The sequence below is a fragment of the Eucyclogobius newberryi genome, unplaced genomic scaffold (assembly GCF_026437365.1).
Source record: "Eucyclogobius newberryi isolate DKJ021-1_F unplaced genomic scaffold, fEucNew1.0.hap1 SCAF_27, whole genome shotgun sequence".
NCBI classification, from domain to species: domain Eukaryota; kingdom Metazoa; phylum Chordata; class Actinopteri; order Gobiiformes; family Gobiidae; genus Eucyclogobius; species Eucyclogobius newberryi.
Window position 1 is genome coordinate 51,339 of NW_027315912.1, and position 24,471 is coordinate 75,809.

Sequence of the window (24,471 nt, forward strand, 5' to 3'; positions counted from 1 at the left end):
GTAACAGACAGTTACAGTTACAGACAGTTACAGACAGTTACAGACAGTTACAGACAGTAACAGACAGTTACAGACAGTTACAGACAGTCACACACAGTAACAGACAGTTACAGTTACAGACAGTTACAGACAGTTACAGACAGTAACAGACAGTTACAGACAGTTACAGACAGTTACAGACAGTTAAAGACAGTTACAGACAGTTACAGACAGTAACAGACAGTTACAGACAGTTACTGACAGTTACATACAGTTACAGACAGTTACAGACAGTTGCAGACAGTTGCAGACAGTTACAGACAGTAACAGACAGTTACAGACAGTTACATACAGTTACAGACAGTAACAGACAGTTACAGACAGTAACAGACAGTAACAGACAGTTACACAAAGTTACGTACAGTTACAGACAGTAGCAGACAGTAACATACAGTAACAGACAGTTACAGACAGTTACAGACAGTTACAATTACAGACAGTTACAGACAGCTACATACAGTAACAGACAGTTACAGACAGTTACAGACAGTTACAGTTACAGTTACAGTTACAGACAGTTACAGACAGTTACAGTTACAGACAGTTACAGTTACAGACAGTAACAGACAGTTACAGACAGTAACAGACAGTAACAGACAGTTACACAAAGTTACGTACAGTTACAGACAGTAGCAGACAGTAACATACAGTTACAGACAGTTACATACAGTTACAGACAGTTACAGTTACAGACAGTTACAGACAGTTACAGACAGTTACAGACAGTTACAGACAGTAACAGACAGTAACAGACAGTTACAGACAGTTACAGACAGTTACATACAGTAACAGACAGTTACAGAAAGTTACAGTTACAGACAGTTACAGTTGCAGACAGTTACAGTTAGAGACAGTTACAGACAGTTACATTCAGTTAGAGACAGTAACAGACAGTTGCAGACAGTTACAGACAGTTACATACAGTAACAGACAGTTACAGTTACAGACAGTTACAGACAGTTACAGTTACAGACAGTTACAGACAGTTACAGACAGTTACATACAGTAACAGACAGTTACAGACAGTTACAGACAGTTACAGTTACAGACAGTTACAGTTACAGACAGTTACATACAGTTACAGACAGTAACAGACAGTTACAGACAGCTACAGACAGTAACAGACAGTTACAGACAGTTACATACAGTTACAGACAGTAACAGACAGTTACAGACAGTTACATACAGTTACAGACAGTACCAGACAGTAACATACAGTTACAGACAGTTACATACAGTTACAGACAGTTACACACAGTTACAGACAGTTACAGACAGTTACAGACAGTTACAGTTACAGACAGTTACAGACAGTTACATACAGTAACAGACAGTTACAGACAGTTACAGACAGTTACAGTTACAGACAGTTACAGACAGTTAAAGTTACAGACAGTTACAGACAGTTACATACAGTAACAGACAGTTACAGACAGTTACAGACAGTTACAGTTACAGACAGTTACAGTTACAGACAGTTACAGACAGTTACATACAGTTACAGACAGTAACAGACAGTTACAGACAGTTACAGACAGTTACATACAGTTACAGACAGTTACATAAAGTTAGAGACAGTAACAGACAGTTGCAGACAGTTACAGACAGTTACATACAGTAACAGACAGTTACAGTTACAGACAGTTACAGTTACAGACAGTTACAGACAGTTACAGACAGTTACACACAGTAACAGACAGTTACAGACAGTTACAGACAGTTACAGTTACAGACAGTTACAGTTACAGAAATTAACAGACAGTTACATACAGTAACAGACAGTTACAGTTACAGACAGTTACAGACAGTTACAGTTACAGACAGTTACAGACAGTTACAGACAGTTACATACAGTAACAGACAGTTACAGACAGTTACAGACAATTACAGTTACAGACAGTTACAGTTACAGACAGTTACAGACAGTTACATACAGTTACAGACAGTAACAGACAGTTGCAGACAGTTACAGACAGTTACACACAGTAACAGACAGTTACAGTTACAGACAGTTAGAGACAGTTACAGACAGTAACAGACAGTTACAGACAGTTACAGACAGTTACAGACAGTTACAGACAGTTACAGACAGTTACAGTTACAGACAGTTACAGAGAGTTACAGACAGTTACAGACAGTTACAGACAGTAACAGACAGTAACAGACAGTTACAGACAGTTACAGACAGTTACATACAGTAACAGACAGTTACAGACAGTTACAGTTACAGACAGTTACAGTTACAGACAGTTACAGTTACAGACAGTTACAGACAGTTACATACAGTTACAGACAGTAACAGACAGTTACAGACAGTTACAGACAGTAACAGACAGTTACAGACAGTTACATACAGTTACAGACAGTAACAGACAGTAACAGACAGTTACAGACAGTTACGTACAGTTACAGACAGTACCAGACAGTAACATACAGTTACAGACAGTTACATACAGTTACAGACAGTTACACACAGTTACAGACAGTTACAGACAGTTACAGTTACAGACAGTTACAGACAGTTACATACAGTAACAGACAGTTACAGACAGTTACAGAGAGTTACAGTTACAGACAGTTACAGTTACAGACAGTTACAGACAGTTACATACAGTTACAGACAGTAACAGACAGTTACAGACAGTTACAGACAGTTACATACAGTTACAAACAGTTACAGACAGTTACATAAAGTTAGAGACAGTAACAGACAGTTGCAGACAGTTACAGACAGTTACATACAGTAACAGACAGTTACAGTTACAGACAGTTACAGACAGTTACAGTTACAGACAGTTACAGACAGTTACAGACAGTTACACACAGTAACAGACAGTTACAGACAGTTACAGACAGTTACAGTTACAGACAGTTACAGTTACAGACAGTTACATACAGTTTGAGACAGTAACAGACAGTTGCAGACAGTTACAGACAGTTACATACAGTAACAGACAGTTACAGTTACAGACAGTTACAGACAGTTACAGTTACTGACAGTTACAGACAGTTACAGACAGTTACATACAGTAACAGACAGTTACAGACAGTTACAGTTACAGACAGTTACAGTTACAGACAGTTACAGACAGTTACAGACAGTTACATACAGTAACAGACAGTTACAGTTACAGACAGTTACAGTAACAGACAGATACAGACAGTAACAGACAGTTACAGACAGTTACAGACAGTTACAGTTACAGACAGTTACAGACAGTTACAGTTACAGACAGTTACAGACAGTTACAGACAGTTACAGACAGTTACATACAGTAACAGACAGTTACAGACAGTTACAGTTACAGACAGTTACAGTAACAGACAGATACAGACAGTTACAGACAGTTACAGACAGTTACAGACAGTTACAGTTACAGACAGTTACAGACAGTTACAGTTACAGACAGTTACAGACAGTTACATACAGTAACAGACAGTTACAGACAGTTACAGACAGTTACAGTTACAGACAGTTACAGTTACAGACAGTTACATACAGTTACAGACAGTAACAGACAGTTACAGACAGTTACAGACAGTAACAGACAGTTACAGACAGTTACATACAGTTACAGACAGTAACAGACAGTTACAGACAGTTACGTACAGTTACAGACAGTACCAGACAGTAACATACAGTTACAGACAGTTACATACAGTTACAGACAGTTACACACAGTTACAGACAGTTACAGACAGTTACAGACAGTTACAGTTACAGACAGTTACAGACAGTTACATACAGTTACAGACAGTAACAGACAGTTGCAGACAGTTACAGACAGTTACACACAGTAACAGACAGTTACAGTTACAGACAGTTACAGACAGTTACAGACAGTTACAGACAGTAACAGACAGTTACAGACAGTTACAGACAGTCACACACAGTAACAGACAGTTACAGTTACAGACAGTTACAGACAGTTACAGACAGTAACAGACAGTTACAGACAGTTACAGACAGTTACAGACAGTTAAAGACAGTTACAGACAGTTACAGACAGTAACAGACAGTTACAGACAGTTACTGACAGTTACATACAGTTACAGACAGTTACAGACAGTTGCAGACAGTTGCAGACAGTTACAGACAGTAACAGACAGTTACAGACAGTTACATACAGTTACAGACAGTAACAGACAGTTACAGACAGTAACAGACAGTAACAGACAGTTACACAAAGTTACGTACAGTTACAGACAGTAGCAGACAGTAACATACAGTAACAGACAGTTACAGACAGTTACAGACAGTTACAATTACAGACAGTTACAGACAGCTACATACAGTAACAGACAGTTACAGACAGTTACAGACAGTTACAGTTACAGTTACAGTTACAGACAGTTACAGACAGTTACAGTTACAGACAGTTACAGTTACAGACAGTAACAGACAGTTACAGACAGTAACAGACAGTAACAGACAGTTACACAAAGTTACGTACAGTTACAGACAGTAGCAGACAGTAACATACAGTTACAGACAGTTACATACAGTTACAGACAGTTACAGTTACAGACAGTTACAGACAGTTACAGACAGTTACAGACAGTTACAGACAGTAACAGACAGTAACAGACAGTTACAGACAGTTACAGACAGTTACATACAGTAACAGACAGTTACAGAAAGTTACAGTTACAGACAGTTACAGTTGCAGACAGTTACAGTTAGAGACAGTTACAGACAGTTACATTCAGTTAGAGACAGTAACAGACAGTTGCAGACAGTTACAGACAGTTACATACAGTAACAGACAGTTACAGTTACAGACAGTTACAGACAGTTACAGTTACAGACAGTTACAGACAGTTACAGACAGTTACATACAGTAACAGACAGTTACAGACAGTTACAGACAGTTACAGTTACAGACAGTTACAGTTACAGACAGTTACATACAGTTACAGACAGTAACAGACAGTTACAGACAGCTACAGACAGTAACAGACAGTTACAGACAGTTACATACAGTTACAGACAGTAACAGACAGTTACAGACAGTTACATACAGTTACAGACAGTACCAGACAGTAACATACAGTTACAGACAGTTACATACAGTTACAGACAGTTACACACAGTTACAGACAGTTACAGACAGTTACAGACAGTTACAGTTACAGACAGTTACAGACAGTTACATACAGTAACAGACAGTTACAGACAGTTACAGACAGTTACAGTTACAGACAGTTACAGACAGTTACAGTTACAGACAGTTACAGACAGTTACATACAGTAACAGACAGTTACAGACAGTTACAGACAGTTACAGTTACAGACAGTTACAGTTACAGACAGTTACAGACAGTTACAGTTACAGACAGTTACAGACAGTTACATACAGTTACAGACAGTAACAGACAGTTACAGACAGTTACAGACAGTTACATACAGTTACAGACAGTTACATAAAGTTAGAGACAGTAACAGACAGTTGCAGACAGTTACAGACAGTTACATACAGTAACAGACAGTTACAGTTACAGACAGTTACAGTTACAGACAGTTACAGACAGTTACAGACAGTTACACACAGTAACAGACAGTTACAGACAGTTACAGACAGTTACAGTTACAGACAGTTACAGTTACAGAAATTAACAGACAGTTACATACAGTAACAGACAGTTACAGTTACAGACAGTTACAGACAGTTACAGTTACAGACAGTTACAGACAGTTACAGACAGTTACATACAGTAACAGACAGTTACAGACAGTTACAGACAATTACAGTTACAGACAGTTACAGTTACAGACAGTTACAGACAGTTACATACAGTTACAGACAGTAACAGACAGTTGCAGACAGTTACAGACAGTTACACACAGTAACAGACAGTTACAGTTACAGACAGTTAGAGACAGTTACAGACAGTAACAGACAGTTACAGACAGTTACAGACAGTTACAGACAGTTACAGACAGTTACAGACAGTTACAGTTACAGACAGTTACAGAGAGTTACAGACAGTTACAGACAGTTACAGACAGTAACAGACAGTAACAGACAGTTACAGACAGTTACAGACAGTTACATACAGTAACAGACAGTTACAGACAGTTACAGTTACAGACAGTTACAGTTACAGACAGTTACAGTTACAGACAGTTACAGACAGTTACATACAGTTACAGACAGTAACAGACAGTTACAGACAGTTACAGACAGTAACAGACAGTTACAGACAGTTACATACAGTTACAGACAGTAACAGACAGTAACAGACAGTTACAGACAGTTACGTACAGTTACAGACAGTACCAGACAGTAACATACAGTTACAGACAGTTACATACAGTTACAGACAGTTACACACAGTTACAGACAGTTACAGACAGTTACAGTTACAGACAGTTACAGACAGTTACATACAGTAACAGACAGTTACAGACAGTTACAGACAGTTACAGTTACAGACAGTTACAGTTACAGACAGTTACAGACAGTTACATACAGTTACAGACAGTAACAGACAGTTACAGACAGTTACAGACAGTTACATACAGTTACAAACAGTTACAGACAGTTACATAAAGTTAGAGACAGTAACAGACAGTTGCAGACAGTTACAGACAGTTACATACAGTAACAGACAGTTACAGTTACAGACAGTTACAGACAGTTACAGTTACAGACAGTTACAGACAGTTACAGACAGTTACACACAGTAACAGACAGTTACAGACAGTTACAGACAGTTACAGTTACAGACAGTTACAGTTACAGACAGTTACATACAGTTTGAGACAGTAACAGACAGTTGCAGACAGTTACAGACAGTTACATACAGTAACAGACAGTTACAGTTACAGACAGTTACAGACAGTTACAGTTACTGACAGTTACAGACAGTTACAGACAGTTACATACAGTAACAGACAGTTACAGACAGTTACAGTTACAGACAGTTACAGTTACAGACAGTTACAGACAGTTACAGACAGTTACATACAGTAACAGACAGTTACAGTTACAGACAGTTACAGTAACAGACAGATACAGACAGTAACAGACAGTTACAGACAGTTACAGACAGTTACAGTTACAGACAGTTACAGACAGTTACAGTTACAGACAGTTACAGACAGTTACAGACAGTTACAGACAGTTACATACAGTAACAGACAGTTACAGACAGTTACAGTTACAGACAGTTACAGTAACAGACAGATACAGACAGTTACAGACAGTTACAGACAGTTACAGACAGTTACAGTTACAGACAGTTACAGACAGTTACAGTTACAGACAGTTACAGACAGTTACATACAGTAACAGACAGTTACAGACAGTTACAGACAGTTACAGTTACAGACAGTTACAGTTACAGACAGTTACATACAGTTACAGACAGTAACAGACAGTTACAGACAGTTACAGACAGTAACAGACAGTTACAGACAGTTACATACAGTTACAGACAGTAACAGACAGTTACAGACAGTTACGTACAGTTACAGACAGTACCAGACAGTAACATACAGTTACAGACAGTTACATACAGTTACAGACAGTTACACACAGTTACAGACAGTTACAGACAGTTACAGACAGTTACAGTTACAGACAGTTACAGACAGTTACATACAGTAACAGACAGTTACAGACAGTTACAGTTACAGACAGTTACAGACAGTTACAGTTACAGACAGTTACAGACAGTTACAGACAGTAACAGACAGTTACAGACAGTTACAGACAGTTACAGTTACAGACAGTTACAGTTACAGACAGTTACAGACAGTTACATACAGTTACAGACAGTAACAGACAGTTACAGACAGTTACAGACAGTTACATACAGTTACAGACAGTTACATAAAGTTAGAGACAGTAACAGACAGTTGCAGACAGTTACAGACAGTTACATACAGTAACAGACAGTTACAGTTACAGACAGTTACAGACAGTTACAGTTACAGACAGTTACAGACAGTTACACACAGTAACAGACAGTTACAGACAGTTACAGTTACAGACAGTTACAGTTACAGACAGTTACAGACAGTTACATACAGTAACAGACAGTTACAGTTACAGACAGTTACAGACAGTTACAGTTACAGACAGTTACAGACAGTTACATACAGTAACAGACAGTTACAGACAGTTACAGACAATTACAGTTACAGACAGTTACAGTTACAGACAGTTACAGACAGTTACATACAGTTACAGACAGTAACAGACAGTTGCAGACAGTTACAGACAGTTACACACAGTAACAGACAGTTACAGTTACAGACAGTTAGAGACAGTTACAGACAGTAACAGACAGTTACAGAAAGTTACAGACAGTTACAGACAGTTACAGACAGTTACAGTTACAGACAGTTACAGAGAGTTACAGACAGTTACAGACAGTTACAGACAGTAACAGACAGTAACAGACAGTTACAGACAGTTACAGACAGTTACATACAGTAACAGACAGTTACAGACAGTTACAGTTACAGACAGTTACAGTTACAGACAGTTACAGTTACAGACAGTTACAGACAGTTACATACAGTTACAGACAGTAACAGACAGTTACAGACAGTAACAGACAGTTACAGACAGTTACATACAGTTACAGACAGTAACAGACAGTAACAGACAGTTACAGACAGTTACGTACAGTTACAGACAGTACCAGACAGTAACATACAGTTACAGACAGTTACATACAGTTACAGACAGTTACACACAGTTACAGACAGTTACAGACAGTTACAGTTACAGACAGTTACAGATAGTTACATACAGTAACAGACAGTTACAGACAGTTACAGACAGTTACAGTTACAGACAGTTACAGTTACAGACAGTTACAGACAGTTACATACAGTTACAGACAGTAACAGACAGTTACAGACAGTTACAGACAGTTACATACAGTTACATACAGTTACAGACAGTTACATACAGTAACAGACAGTTACAGTTACAGACAGTTACAGACAGTTACAGTTACAGACAGTTACAGACAGTTACAGACAGTTACACACAGTAACAGACAGTTACAGACAGTTACAGACAGTTACAGTTACAGACAGTTACAGTTACAGACAGTTACATACAGTTTGAGACAGTAACAGACAGTTGCAGACAGTTACAGACAGTTACATACAGTAACAGACAGTTACAGTTACAGACAGTTACAGACAGTTACAGTTAAAGACAGTTACAGACAGTTACAGACAGTTACATACAGTAACAGACAGTTACAGACAGTTACAGTTACAGACAGTTACAGTAACAGACAGATACAGACAGTTACAGACAGTTACAGACAGTTACAGACAGTTACAGTTACAGACAGTTACAGACAGTTACAGACAGTAACAGACAGTTACAGACAGTTACAGTTACAGACAGTTACAGTTACAGTTACAGACAGTTACAGACAGTTACAGACAGTTACAGACAGTAACAGACAGTTACAGACAGTTACACACAGTAACAGACAGTTACAGTTACAGACAGTTACAGACAGTAACAGACAGTTACAGACAGTTACAGACAGTTACATACAGTTACAGACAGTTACAGACAGTTACAGACAGTTACAGACAGTTACAGACAGTAACAGACAGTTACAGACAGTTACAGACAGTTACATACAGTTACAGACAGTTACAGACAGTTGAAGACAGTTGCAGACAGTTACAGACAGTTACAGACAGTTACAGTTACAGACAGTTACAGACAGTTACATACAGTAACAGACAGTTACAGACAGTTACAGACAGTTACAGTTACAGACAGTTACAGACAGTTACAGTTACAGACAGTTACAGACAGTTACATACAGTAACAGACAGTTACAGTTACAGACAGTTACAGTTACAGACAGTTACAGACAGTTACATACAGTAACAGACAGTTACAGACAGTTACAGACAGTTACAGTTACAGACAGTTACAGTTACAGACAGTTACAGACAGTTACATACAGTTACAGACAGTAACAGACAGTTACAGACAGTTATATACAGTTACAAACAGTTACAGACAGTTACATACAGTAACAGACAGTTACAGACAGTTACATACAGTTAAAAACAGATACATACAGTTACACACAGTTACAGACAGTTACAGACAGTTACAGACAGTTACAGTTACAGACAGTTACAGACAGTTACAGACAGTTACATACAGTTACATACAGTTACAGACAGTTACAGACAGTTACAGACAGTTACATACAGTAACAGACAGTTACAAACAGTTACAGTTACAGACAGTTACAGACAGTTACAGACAGTTACAGACAGTAACAGACAGTAACAGACAGTTACAGACAGTTACAGACAGTTACAGACAGTTACATACAGTAACAGACAGTTACAGACAGTTACAGTTACAAACAGTTACGGTTACAGACAGTTACAGTTACAGACAGTTACAGACAGTTACATACAGTTAGAGACAGTAACAGACAGTTGCGGACAGTTACAGACAGTTACATACAGTAACAGACAGTTACAGTTATAGACAGTTACAGACAGTTACAGACAGTTACAGACAGTTACATACAGTAACAGACAGTTACAGACAGTTACAGTTACAGACAGTTACAGTTACAGACAGTTACAGACAGTTACATACAGTTACAGACAGTAACAGACAGTTGCAGACAGTTACAGTTACACACAGTAACAGACAGTTACAGTTACAGACAGTTAGAGACAGTTACAGACAGTAACAGACAGTTACAGACAGTTACAGACAGTTACAGACAGTTACATACAGTTACAGACAGTTACAGACAGTTACAGTTACAGACAGTTACAGAGAGTTACAGACAGTTATAGACAGTTACAGACAGTTACAGACAGTTACAGTTACAGACAGTTACAGTTACAGACAGTTACAGACAGTTACAGACAGTTATAGACAGTAACAGACAGTTACATACAGTAACAGACAGTTACAGACAGTTACAGACAGTTACAGACAGTTACAGTTACAGACAGTTACAGACAGTTACAGACAGTAACAGACAGTTACAGACAGTTACACACAGTTACACACAGTAACAGACAGTTACAGTTACAGACAGTTACAGACAGTTACAGACAGTAACAGACAGTTACAGACAGTTACACACAGTAACAGACAATTACAGTTACAGACAGTTACAGACAGTTACAGACAGTTACAGACAGTTACAGACAGTTACAGACAGTTACAGTTACAGACAGTTACAGACAGTTACATACAGTAACAGACAGTTACAGACAGTTACAGACAGTTACAGTTACAGACAGTTACAGTTACAGACAGTTACATACAGTTACAGACAGTAACAGACAGTTGCAGACAGTTACAGACAGTTACAGACAGTAACAGACAGTTACAGTTACAGACAGTTACAGACAGTTACAGACAGTTACAGACAGTAACAGACAGTTACAGACAGTTACAGACAGTTACACACAGTAACAGACAGTTACAGTTACAGACAGTTACAGACAGTTACATACAGTTACAGTTACAGACAGTTACAGTAACAGACAGATACAGACAGTTACAGACAGTTACAGACAGTTACAGTTACAGACAGTTACAGACAGTTACAGTTACAGACAGTTACAGTTACAGACAGTTACAGACAGTTACATACAGTAACAGACAGTTACAGACAGTTACAGTTACAGACAGTTACAGTAACAGACAGATACAGACAGTTACAGACAGTTACAGACAGTTACAGACAGTTACAGTTACAGACAGTTACAGACAGTTACAGTTACAGACAGTTACAGACAGTTACAGACAGTTACATACAGTAACAGACAGTTACAGACAGTTACAGACAGTTACAGTTACAGACAGTTACAGTTACAGACAGTTACATACAGTTACAGACAGTAACAGACAGTTACAGACAGTTACAGACAGTAACAGACAGTTACAGACAGTTACATACAGTTACAGACAGTAACAGACAGTTACAGACAGTTACGTACAGTTACAGACAGTACCAGACAGTAACATACAGTTACAGACAGTTACATACAGTTACAGACAGTTACACACAGTTACAGACAGTTACAGACAGTTACAGACAGTTACAGACAGTTACAGTTACAGACAGTTACAGACAGTTACAGACAGTTACATACAGTAACAGACAGTTACAGACAGTTACAGACAGTTACAGTTACAGACAGTTACAGACAGTTACAGTTACAGACAGTTACAGACAGTTACATACAGTAACAGACAGTTACAGACAGTTACAGACAGTTACAGTTACAGACAGTTACAGTTACAGACAGTTACAGACAGTTACATACAGTTACAGACAGTAACAGACAGTTACAGACAGTTACAGACAGTTACATACAGTTACAGACAGTTACATAAAGTTAGAGACAGTAACAGACAGTTGCAGACAGTTACAGACAGTTACATACAGTAACAGACAGTTACAGTTACAGACAGTTACAGACAGTTACAGTTACAGACAGTTACAGACAGTTACAGACAGTTACACACAGTAACAGACAGTTACAGACAGTTACAGACAGTTACAGTTACAGACAGTTACAGTTACAGACAGTTACAGACAGTTACATACAGTAACAGACAGTTACAGTTACAGACAGTTACAGACAGTTACAGTTACAGACAGTTACAGACAGTTACAGACAGTTACATACAGTAACAGACAGTTACAGACAGTTACAGACAATTACAGTTACAGACAGTTACAGTTACAGACAGTTACAGACAGTTACATACAGTTACAGACAGTTACAGTTACAGACAGTTACAGTTACAGACAGTTACAGACAGTTACATACAGTAACAGACAGTTACAGTTACAGACAGTTACAGACAGTTACAGTTACAGACAGTTGCAGACAGTTACAGACAGTTACACACAGTAACAGACAGTTACAGTTACAGACAGTTAGAGACAGTTACAGACAGTTACAGACAGTTACAGACTGTTACAGACAGTTACAGACAGTTACAGACAGTTACAGTTACAGACAGTTACAGAGAGTTACAGACAGTTACAGACAGTTACAGACAGTAACAGACAGTTACATACAGTAACAGACAGTTACAGACAGTTACAGTTACAGACAGTTACAGTTACAGACAGTTACAGTTACAGACAGTTACAGACAGTTACATACAGTTACAGACAGTAACAGACAGTTACAGACAGTAACAGACAGTTACAGACAGTTACATACAGTTACAGACAGTAACAGACAGTAACAGACAGTTACAGACAGTTACGTACAGTTACAGACAGTACCAGACAGTAACATACAGTTACAGACAGTTACATACAGTTACAGACAGTTACACACAGTTACAGACAGTTACAGACAGTTACAGACAGTTACAGATAGTTACATACAGTAACAGACAGTTACAGACAGTTACAGACAGTTACAGTTACAGACAGTTACAGTTACAGACAGTTACATACAGTTTGAGACAGTAACAGACAGTTGCAGACAGTTACAGACAGTTACATACAGTAACAGACAGTTACAGTTACAGACAGTTACAGACAGTTACAGTTACAGACAGTTACAGACAGTTACAGACAGTTACACACAGTAACAGACAGTTACAGACAGTTACAGACAGTTACAGTTACAGACAGTTACAGTTACAGACAGTTACATACAGTTAGAGACAGTAACAGACAGTTGCAGACAGTTACAGACAGTTACATACAGTAACAGACAGTTACAGTTAGAGACAGTTACAGACAGTTACATTCAGTTAGAGACAGTAACAGACAGTTGCAGACAGTTACAGACAGTTACATACAGTAACAGACAGTTACAGTTACAGACAGTTACAGACAGTTACAGTTACAGACAGTTACAGACAGTTACAGACAGTTACATACAGTAACAGACAGTTACAGACAGTTACAGACAGTTACAGTTACAGACAGTTACAGTTACAGACAGTTACATACAGTTACAGACAGTAACAGACAGTTACAGACAGCTACAGACAGTAACAGACAGTTACAGACAGTTACATACAGTTACAGACAGTAACAGACAGTTACAGACAGTTACATACAGTTACAGACAGTACCAGACAGTAACATACAGTTACAGACAGTTACATACAGTTACAGACAGTTACACACAGTTACAGACAGTTACAGACAGTTACAGACAGTTACAGTTACAGACAGTTACAGACAGTTACATACAGTAACAGACAGTTACAGACAGTTACAGACAGTTACAGTTACAGACAGTTACAGACAGTTACAGTTACAGACAGTTACAGACAGTTACATACAGTAACAGACAGTTACAGACAGTTACAGACAGTTACAGTTACAGAGAGTTACAGTTACAGACAGTTACAGACAGTTACATACAGTTACAGACAGTAACAGACAGTTACAGACAGTTACAGACAGTTACATACAGTTACAGACAGTTACATAAAGTTAGAGACAGTAACAGACAGTTGCAGACAGTTACAGACAGTTACATACAGTAACAGACAGTTACAGTTACAGACAGTTACAGTTACAGACAGTTACAGACAGTTACAGACAGTTACACACAGTAACAGACAGTTACAGACAGTTACAGACAGTTACAGTTACAGACAGTTACAGTTACAGAAATTAACAGACAGTTACATACAGTAACAGACAGTTACAGTTACAGACAGTTACAGACAGTTACAGTTACAGACAGTTACAGACAGTTACAGACAGTTACATACAGTAACAGACAGTTACAGACAGTTACAGACAATTACAGTTACAGACAGTTACAGTTACAGACAGTTACAGACAGTTACATACAGTTACAGACAGTAACAGACAGTTGCAGACAGTTACAGACAGTTACACACAGTAACAGACAGTTACAGTTACAGACAGTTAGAGACAGTTACAGACAGTAACAGACAGTTACAGACAGTTACAGACAGTTACAGACAGTTACAGACAGTTACAGACAGTTACAGTTACAGACAGTTACAGAGAGTTACAGACAGTTACAGACAGTTACAGACAGTAACAGACAGTAACAGACAGTTACAGACAGTTACAGACAGTTACATACAGTAACAGACAGTTACAGACAGTTACAGTTACAGACAGTTACAGTTACAGACAGTTACAGTTACAGACAGTTACAGACAGTTACATACAGTTACAGACAGTAACAGACAGTTACAGACAGTTACAGACAGTAACAGACAGTTACAGACAGTTACATACAGTTACAGACAGTAACAGACAGTAACAGACAGTTACAGACAGTTACGTACAGTTACAGACAGTACCAGACAGTAACATACAGTTACAGACAGTTACATACAGTTACAGACAGTTACACACAGTTACAGACAGTTACAGACAGTTACAGTTACAGACAGTTACAGACAGTTACATACAGTAACAGACAGTTACAGACAGTTACAGACAGTTACAGTTACAGACAGTTACAGTTACAGACAGTTACAGACAGTTACATACAGTTACAGACAGTAACAGACAGTTACAGACAGTTACAGACAGTTACATACAGTTACAAACAGTTACAGACAGTTACATAAAGTTAGAGACAGTAACAGACAGTTGCAGACAGTTACAGACAGTTACATACAGTAACAGACAGTTACAGTTACAGACAGTTACAGACAGTTACAGTTACAGACAGTTACAGACAGTTACAGACAGTTACACACAGTAACAGACAGTTACAGACAGTTACAGACAGTTACAGTTACAGACAGTTACAGTTACAGACAGTTACATACAGTTTGAGACAGTAACAGACAGTTGCAGACAGTTACAGACAGTTACATACAGTAACAGACAGTTACAGTTACAGACAGTTACAGACAGTTACAGTTACTGACAGTTACAGACAGTTACAGACAGTTACATACAGTAACAGACAGTTACAGACAGTTACAGTTACAGACAGTTACAGTTACAGACAGTTACAGACAGTTACAGACAGTTACATACAGTAACAGACAGTTACAGTTACAGACAGTTACAGTAACAGACAGATACAGACAGTAACAGACAGTTACAGACAGTTACAGACAGTTACAGTTACAGACAGTTACAGACAGTTACAGTTACAGACAGTTACAGACAGTTACAGACAGTTACAGACAGTTACATACAGTAACAGACAGTTACAGACAGTTACAGTTACAGACAGTTACAGTAACAGACAGATACAGACAGTTACAGACAGTTACAGACAGTTACAGACAGTTACAGTTACAGACAGTTACAGACAGTTACAGTTACAGACAGTTACAGACAGTTACATACAGTAACAGACAGTTACAGACAGTTACAGACAGTTACAGTTACAGACAGTTACAGTTACAGACAGTTACATACAGTTACAGACAGTAACAGACAGTTACAGACAGTTACAGACAGTAACAGACAGTTACAGACAGTTACATACAGTTACAGACAGTAACAGACAGTTACAGACAGTTACGTACAGTTACAGACAGTACCAGACAGTAACATACAGTTACAGACAGTTACATACAGTTACAGACAGTTACACACAGTTACAGACAGTTACAGACAGTTACAGACAGTTACAGTTACAGACAGTTACAGACAGTTACATACAGTAACAGACAGTTACAGACAGTTACAGTTACAGACAGTTACAGACAGTTACAGTTACAGACAGTTACAGACAGTTACAGACAGTAACAGACAGTTACAGACAGTTACAGACAGTTACAGTTACAGACAGTTACAGTTACAGACAGTTACAGACAGTTACATACAGTTACAGACAGTAACAGACAGTTACAGACAGTTACAGACAGTTACATACAGTTACAGACAGTTACATAAAGTTAGAGACAGTAACAGACAGTTGCAGACAGTTACAGACAGTTACATACAGTAACAGACAGTTACAGTTACAGACAGTTACAGACAGTTACAGTTACAGACAGTTACAGACAGTTACACACAGTAACAGACAGTTACAGACAGTTACAGTTACAGACAGTTACAGTTACAGACAGTTACAGACAGTTACATACAGTAACAGACAGTTACAGTTACAGACAGTTACAGACAGTTACAGTTACAGACAGTTACAGACAGTTACATACAGTAACAGACAGTTACAGACAGTTACAGACAATTACAGTTACAGACAGTTACAGTTACAGACAGTTACAGACAGTTACATACAGTTACAGACAGTAACAGACAGTTGCAGACAGTTACAGACAGTTACACACAGTAACAGACAGTTACAGTTACAGACAGTTAGAGACAGTTACAGACAGTAACAGACAGTTACAGAAAGTTACAGACAGTTACAGACAGTTACAGACAGTTACAGTTACAGACAGTTACAGAGAGTTACAGACAGTTACAGACAGTTACAGACAGTAACAGACAGTAACAGACAGTTACAGACAGTTACAGACAGTTACATACAGTAACAGACAGTTACAGACAGTTACAGTTACAGACAGTTACAGTTACAGACAGTTACAGTTACAGACAGTTACAGACAGTTACATACAGTTACAGACAGTAACAGACAGTTACAGACAGTAACAGACAGTTACAGACAGTTACATACAGTTACAGACAGTAACAGACAGTAACAGACAGTTACAGACAGTTACGTACAGTTACAGACAGTACCAGACAGTAACATACAGTTACAGACAGTTACATACAGTTACAGACAGTTACACACAGTTACAGACAGTTACAGACAGTTACAGTTACAGACAGTTACAGATAGTTACATACAGTAACAGACAGTTACAGACAGTTACAGACAGTTACAGTTACAGACAGTTACAGTTACAGACAGTTACAGACAGTTACATACAGTTACAGACAGTAACAGACAGTTACAGACAGTTACAGACAGTTACATACAGTTACATACAGTTACAGACAGTTACATACAGTAACAGACAGTTACAGTTACAGACAGTTACAGACAGTTACAGTTACAGACAGTTACAGACAGTTACAGACAGTTACACACAGTAACAGACAGTTACAGACAGTTACAGACAGTTACAGTTACAGACAGTTACAGTTACAGACAGTTACATACAGTTTGAGACAGTAACAGACAGTTGCAGACAGTTACAGACAGTTACATACAGTAACAGACAGTTACAGTTACAGACAGTTACAGACAGTTACAGTTAAAGACAGTTACAGACAGTTACAGACAGTTACATACAGTAACAGACAGTTACAGACAGTTACAGTTACAGACAGTTACAGTAACAGACAGATACAGACAGTTACAGACAGTTACAGACAGTTACAGACAGTTACAGTTACAGACAGTTACAGACAGTTACAGACAGTAACAGACAGTTACAGACAGTTACAGTTACAGACAGTTACAGTTACAGTTACAGACAGTTACAGACAGTTACAGACAGTTACAGACAGTAACAGACAGTTACAGACAGTTACACACAGTAACAGACAGTTACAGTTACAGACAGTTACAGACAGTAACAGACAGTTACAGACAGTTACAGACAGTTACATACAGTTACAGACAGTTACAGACAGTTACAGACAGTTACAGACAGTTACAGACAGTAACAGACAGTTACAGACAGTTACAGACAGTTACATACAGTTACAGACAGTTACAGACAGTTGAAGACAGTTGCAGACAGTTACAGACAGTTACAGACAGTTACAGTTACAGACAGTTACAGACAGTTACATACAGTAACAGACAGTTACAGACAGTTACAGACAGTTACAGTTACAGACAGTTACAGACAGTTACAGTTACAGACAGTTACAGACAGTTACATACAGTAACAGACAGTTACAGTTACAGACAGTTACAGACAGTTACAGTTACAGACAGTTACAGACAGTTACATACAGTAACAGACAGTTACAGACAGTTACAGACAGTTACAGTTACAGACAGTTACAGTTACAGACAGTTACAGACAGTTACATACAGTTACAGACAGTAACAGACAGTTACAGACAGTTATATACAGTTACAAACAGTTACAGACAGTTACATACAGTAACAGACAGTTACAGACAGTTACATACAGTTAAAAACAGATACATACAGTTACACACAGTTACAGACAGTTACAGACAGTTACAGACAGTTACAGTTACAGACAGTTACAGACAGTTACAGACAGTTACATACAGTTACATACAGTTACAGACAGTTACAGACAGTTACAGACAGTTACATACAGTAACAGACAGTTACAGACAGTTACAGTTACAGACAGTTACAGACAGTTACAGACAGTTACAGACAGTAACAGACAGTAACAGACAGTTACAGACAGTTACTGACAGTTACAGACAGTTACATACAGTAACAGACAGTTACAGACAGTTACAGTTACAAACAGTTACGGTTACAGACAGTTACAGTTACAGACAGTTACAGACAGTTACATACAGTTAGAGACAGTAACAGACAGTTGCGGACAGTTACAGACAGTTACATACAGTAACAGACAGTTACAGTTATAGACAGTTACAGACAGTTACAGACAGTTACAGACAGTTACATACAGTAACAGACAGTTACAGACAGTTACAGTTACAGACAGTTACAGTTACAGACAGTTACAGACAGTTACATACAGTTACAGACAGTAACAGACAGTTGCAGACAGTTACAGTTACACACAGTAACAGACAGTTACAGTTACAGACAGTTAGAGACAGTTACAGACAGTAACAGACAGTTACAGACAGTTACAGACAGTTACAGACAGTTACATACAGTTACAGACAGTTACAGACAGTTACAGTTACAGACAGTTACAGAGAGTTACAGACAGTTATAGACAGTTACAGACAGTTACAGACAGTTACAGTTACAGACAGTTACAGTTACAGACAGTTACAGACAGTTACAGACAGTTATAGACAGTAACAGACAGTTACATACAGTAACAGACAGTTACAGACAGTTACAGACAGTTACAGACAGTTACAGTTACAGACAGTTACAGACAGTTACAGACAGTAACAGACAGTTACAGACAGTTACACACAGTTACACACAGTAACAGACAGTTACAGTTACAGACAGTTACAGACAGTTACAGACAGTAACAGACAGTTACAGACAGTTACACACAGTAACAGACAGTTACAGTTACAGACAGTTACAGACAGTTACAGACAGTTACAGACAGTTACAGACAGTTACAGACAGTTACAGTTACAGACAGTTACAGACAGTTACATACAGTAACAGACAGTTACAGACAGTTACAGACAGTTACAGTTACAGACAGTTACAGTTACAGACAGTTACATACAGTTACAGACAGTAACAGACAGTTGCAGACAGTTACAGACAGTTACAGACAGTAACAGACAGTTACAGTTACAGACAGTTACAGACAGTTACAGACAGTTACAGACAGTAACAGACAGTTACAGACAGTTACAGACAGTTACACACAGTAACAGACAGTTACAGTTACAGACAGTTACAGACAGTTACATACAGTTACAGTTACAGACAGTTACAGTAACAGACAGATACAGACAGTTACAGACAGTTACAGACAGTTACAGTTACAGACAGTTACAGACAGTTACAGTTACAGACAGTTACAGTTACAGACAGTTACAGACAGTTACATACAGTAACAGACAGTTACAGACAGTTACAGTTACAGACAGTTACAGTAACAGACAGATACAGACAGTTACAGACAGTTACAGACAGTTACAGACAGTTACAGTTACAGACAGTTACAGACAGTTACAGTTACAGACAGTTACAGACAGTTACAGACAGTTACATACAGTAACAGACAGTTACAGACAGTTACAGACAGTTACAGTTACAGACAGTTACAGTTACAGACAGTTACATACAGTTACAGACAGTAACAGACAGTTACAGACAGTTACAGACAGTAACAGACAGTTACAGACAGTTACATACAGTTACAGACAGTAACAGACAGTTACAGACAGTTACGTACAGTTACAGACAGTACCAGACAGTAACATACAGTTACAGACAGTTACATACAGTTACAGACAGTTACACACAGTTACAGACAGTTACAGACAGTTACAGACAGTTACAGACAGTTACAGTTACAGACAGTTACAGACAGTTACAGACAGTTACATACAGTAACAGACAGTTACAGACAGTTACAGACAGTTACAGTTACAGACAGTTACAGACAGTTACAGTTACAGACAGTTACAGACAGTTACATACAGTAACAGACAGTTACAGACAGTTACAGACAGTTACAGTTACAGACAGTTACAGTTACAGACAGTTACAGACAGTTACATACAGTTACAGACAGTAACAGACAGTTACAGACAGTTACAGACAGTTACATACAGTTACAGACAGTTACATAAAGTTAGAGACAGTAACAGACAGTTGCAGACAGTTACAGACAGTTACATACAGTAACAGACAGTTACAGTTACAGACAGTTACAGACAGTTACAGTTACAGACAGTTACAGACAGTTACAGACAGTTACACACAGTAACAGACAGTTACAGACAGTTACAGACAGTTACAGTTACAGACAGTTACAGTTACAGACAGTTACAGACAGTTACATACAGTAACAGACAGTTACAGTTACAGACAGTTACAGACAGTTACAGTTACAGACAGTTACAGACAGTTACAGACAGTTACATACAGTAACAGACAGTTACAGACAGTTACAGACAATTACAGTTACAGACAGTTACAGTTACAGACAGTTACAGACAGTTACATACAGTTACAGACAGTTACAGTTACAGACAGTTACAGTTACAGACAGTTACAGACAGTTACATACAGTAACAGACAGTTACAGTTACAGACAGTTACAGACAGTTACAGTTACAGACAGTTGCAGACAGTTACAGACAGTTACACACAGTAACAGACAGTTACAGTTACAGACAGTTAGAGACAGTTACAGACAGTTACAGACAGTTACAGACTGTTACAGACAGTTACAGACAGTTACAGACAGTTACAGTTACAGACAGTTACAGAGAGTTACAGACAGTTACAGACAGTTACAGACAGTAACAGACAGTTACATACAGTAACAGACAGTTACAGACAGTTACAGTTACAGACAGTTACAGTTACAGACAGTTACAGTTACAGACAGTTACAGACAGTTACATACAGTTACAGACAGTAACAGACAGTTACAGACAGTAACAGACAGTTACAGACAGTTACATACAGTTACAGACAGTAACAGACAGTAACAGACAGTTACAGACAGTTACGTACAGTTACAGACAGTACCAGACAGTAACATACAGTTACAGACAGTTACATACAGTTACAGACAGTTACACACAGTTACAGACAGTTACAGACAGTTACAGACAGTTACAGATAGTTACATACAGTAACAGACAGTTACAGACAGTTACAGACAGTTACAGTTACAGACAGTTACAGTTACAGACAGTTACATACAGTTTGAGACAGTAACAGACAGTTGCAGACAGTTACAGACAGTTACATACAGTAACAGACAGTTACAGTTACAGACAGTTACAGACAGTTACAGTTACAGACAGTTACAGACAGTTACAGACAGTTACACACAGTAACAGACAGTTACAGACAGTTACAGACAGTTACAGTTACAGACAGTTACAGTTACAGACAGTTACATACAGTTTGAGACAGTAACAGACAGTTGCAGACAGTTACAGACAGTTACATACAGTAACAGACAGTTACAGTTACAGACAGTTACAGACAGTTACAGTTACAGACAGTTACAGACAGTTACAGACAGTTACATACAGTAACAGACAGTTACAGACAGTTACAGTTACAGACAGTTACAGTTACAGACAGTTACAGACAGTTACAGACAGTTACATACAGTAACAGACAGTTACAGACAGTTACAGACAGTTACAGTTACAGACAGTTACACACAGTAACAGACAGTTACAGTTACAGACAGTTACAGACAGTTACAGACAGTTACAGACAGTTACAGACAGTTACATACAGTTACAGACAGTTACAGACAGTTACAGTTACAGACAGTTACAGACAGTTACATACAGTAACAGACAGTTACAGACAGTTACAGACAGTTACAGTTACATACAGTTACAGACAGTAACAGACAGTTGCAGACAGTTACAGAGAGTAACAGACAGTAACAGACAGTTACAGTTACAGACAGTTACAGACAGTTACAGACAGTTACAGACAGTAACAGACAGTTACAGACAGTTACAGACAGTTACACACAGTAACAGACAGTTACGGTTACAGACAGTTACAGACAGTAAGAGACAGTTACAGACAGTTACAGACAGTTACATACAATTACAGACAGTTACAGACAGTTACAGACAGTTACAGACAGTTACAGACAGTTACATACAGTTACAGACAGTTACAGACAGTTGCAGACAGTTGCAGACAGTTACAGACAGTTACAGACAGTTACAGCTACAGACAGTTACAGTTACAGACAGTTACAGACAGTTACAGACAGTTACATACAGTTACAGACAGTAAAAGACAGTTGCAGACAGTTACAGACAGTTACAGACAGTAACAGACAGTTACAGTTACAGACAGTTACAGACAGTTACAGACAGTTACAGACAGTAACAGACAGTTACAGACAGTTACACAGAGTAACAGACAGTTACAGTTACAGACAGTAACAGACAGTTGCAGACAGTTACAGACAGTTACACACAGTAACAGACAGTTACAGTTACAGACAGTTACAGACAGTTACAGTTACAGACAGTTACAGTTACAGACAGTTACAGACAGTTACAGTTACAGACAGTTACAGGGAGTTACATACAGTAACAGACAGTTACAGACAGTTACAGACAGTTACAGTTACAGACAGTTACAGTTACAGACAGTTACAGACAGTTACATACAGTTACAGACAGTAACAGACAGTTGCAGACAGTTACAGACAGTTACACACAGTAACAGACAGTTACAGTTACAGACAGTTACAGACAGTTACAGACAGTTACAGACAGTAACAGACAGTTACAGACAGTTACAGACAGTCACACACAGTAACAGACAGTTACAGTTACAGACAGTTACAGACAGTTACAGACAGTAACAGACAGTTACAGACAGTTACAGACAGTTACAGACAGTTAAAGACAGTTACAGACAGTTACAGACAGTAACAGACAGTTACAGACAGTTACTGACAGTTACATACAGTTACAGACAGTTACAGACAGTTGCAGACAGTTGCAGACAGTTACAGACAGTAACAGACAGTTACAGACAGTTACATACAGTTACAGACAGTAACAGACAGTTACAGACAGTAACAGACAGTAACAGACAGTTACACAAAGTTACGTACAGTTACAGACAGTAGCAGACAG